Raw genomic sequence first — 2,641 nt, 5'->3', positions numbered from 1 at the left:
GATTCGAACCCGCGACCTTCAAATTGAAATTCAAGCGCCCTAACCACCTGGCCACGCACATTATGTAGCTTTGCGCTTAACAAACAAAATTCTATTTTAAAAGTTCACTGTCTGTCTGCTTGTGTCACCTGAATGCGTATTACAATAATCACTCATAACGAGAATGATACAATACGCGTACAGAACACGAATGCGTAAGGACGGTAGAAGTTAAAGGATTTTATGAAAATTCTTTATCATACATATCTGACATTTTGTATCAAATCACCCCACCAATTAAAGAAACTACTACCACAAGTACTAGGAAAACAGTAATATCCTCATATATTATGTACACATGTTTGTTTGTCTGGTTGGTTTTGTTCATAAAGACGAGGTGATTAGTTCCTTCTGATTTATTTTTTTTTCATTAAAATAGTATAATACTACGCATACATCAAACACCTCCGACGTTATGGTCTGTTTCAACAGTACACACGATTCTTACTTGCAACTCTTCGGAAAGGCGGTGTACGTAGCGCGCGAGAGTTTGGCGCATGCGCCATATGAATTTTTCCAGGTATGCTCGAGCCATAGTGGACTTGTCTCTCTGACCGTCAGGTAAGCGAACGCCATGGATTCCATTTTTCTTAAGAGCCCTTAGTTATGTTCCTGCTTGTATATCCTGTCACGCTTTTGAAAACAACGGCATTGTAACGATATGAAACAGATAAATACACAAATGTTTATCGTTGCAGTTACGTTCAGCAGTAATGCGATAACGATGCTGCGGGTGTAGTTGTCGTATTGCAAAAGGCATGCGTATAGCGCGCGGCTTCGCGTGCAGTGAATGTATTGATTTTAACGTGCATAACCAGGACTTGGTGGAGGGCTATATAGATTATCGGCTATATATATATATATTTCAGTGTTCAACAACACATATTGTTGATAATGAAAATAAATGCATAAGGCGTATTCTCACTAAGCCTAAAACAGTCAATATGTACACATTGCATATATATATATACTGGTAATTTAATGTCTGGTGACGTTTTTACACGCTGTTGTTGTTATTTTCTGTTGCTTTATTTATTCTTTTATATATATGACATTTCAAAATGTATGTTATTAATACTTTAGGTAGTACCTTTTCCTAGCGACCCAATCCCCTAGTTGATCGACGCTAAAATTAGTGGTTCGATTCACTTTGGTGGACAACGGGCACATACAGGGCCCAAAAGTGGACAAAACGTATTAATGAGTGCAAGCTAGTTTACGTTTGTGTACACAGCTACCTTGTTTAAAGGCCACTGTCTAAAAGAAAGTCATTGGGGGGCAAAGGAAGCAACTCCGTTTGGTCCCTTAGCATGGCCTGATGGTCAAGGCACTCGACTCGCAATCTGTGGGGTTCGAATCCCCGTCCCAACGAACGTACTCGCCCTTTCAATCGTTGGAGCGTTGTAATGTGACGGTCAATCCAACTATTCGTCGGTAGAAGAGTAGCCCAAGAGTTGACGGCGGGTGGTGTTGACTAACTGCCTTTCCTATTGTCTATCACTGCTAAGTTATGGACGGCTAGTGCAGATAGCCCTCGCGTAGGATTGCGCGAAATTCAAACTAAATCCATTTGTTTGTTTGTTGAATTTCGCGTAAATCTACTCAAGTGCGAGCCGTCCTTAATTTCGAGGTGACTGACAAGAGGGAAGGAGCTAGTGAACACCGCCAACTCTTGGGCTACCTTTTACCAACTAGTAATGGGATTGACCGTCACGTTTGAACATCCTTCGGCTGAAAGAGCAAGCATGTTCGGTGGGACGGGGATTTGAACCTGTGACCTGCCGATTGCGAGCCAGGCAAGGCAAATCCATTTCTCAAGGGGGGGGGGTCGAAATTATTCATTCATTTCCATTTATCCGTTTAGTTTGTTTGTTTGGAATTTCGCGCGAAGCCACACGAGAGCTATCTGCGCTAGCCGTCCCTAATTTAGCAGTGAAAGACTAAAGGGAAGGTAGGTAGTCAACACCACCCACCGCCAATTGTTGGGCTACTCTTTTGCCAACGAATAGTGGGATTTACCGTCACATTATAACGTCCCAACAGATAAAAGGGCGTGCATGTTTGGTGAGACGGGGATTCGAACCCGTAACCAACAGATTGCGAGTCTAGCGCTCTATAACCACCTGGCCATGCCGGGGCCCTTCTATCCGACAAATTATAAGTCTGTATTTCACCTAACTTTGGTAACAATTAACTGAATGTATTTATAAAAATTAATAAAAACGTCTGTTCAGTATGAGTCGTTCCGTGGAATTATGGGATTAATTTCATCTTTTAAGAACAATATTACTTTTATCGGGCGTGCGGAGTCTCGTGGCCGTAAGTTACTCGACATCGTAACTTTCAATGCAGCCGGCTTCTACGAAGGATGGCGAAGACAAGCCTAAAACTAACTTATCGTACACATTTTTCACAGACCTTCCACTGCATCTGGTTAAAAGGATTGCTAATCTTCGAACACCCTTGGTGATTAATAATTTTCTCTAAACTATTAACTTTACACCAAAATAACTGTTTGTTTGTTGTTGAATTTCGCGCAAAGCTACACGAGGGCTATCTGCGCTAGCCGTCCCTAATTTAGCAGTGTAAGATTAGAGGAAAG

At 41.8% G+C, this 2,641-nt stretch overlaps 1 protein-coding gene across 1 annotated transcript in view; it reads left to right on the top strand.

Annotated features, from left to right (window-relative positions):
• Nucleotides 1-547: 547 nt before the first annotated feature.
• LOC106474748 overlaps nt 548-2,641 on the top strand; it is a 4,723-nt gene continuing 2,629 nt past the window's right edge. The window contains exon 1 of the mRNA XM_022403052.1: nt 548-600. The gene's annotated coding sequence lies outside the window, so the exon portion shown is untranslated. The remainder of the gene's footprint in view (nt 601-2,641) is intronic.

Source organism: Limulus polyphemus, unplaced genomic scaffold (genome assembly GCF_000517525.1).
Source record: "Limulus polyphemus unplaced genomic scaffold, Limulus_polyphemus-2.1.2 Scaffold7639, whole genome shotgun sequence".
NCBI classification, from domain to species: Eukaryota; Metazoa; Arthropoda; class Merostomata; order Xiphosura; family Limulidae; genus Limulus; species Limulus polyphemus.
The sequence above is the reverse complement of the archived record's forward strand: the minus strand, read 5'-3'. Positions and strand labels throughout refer to the sequence as shown.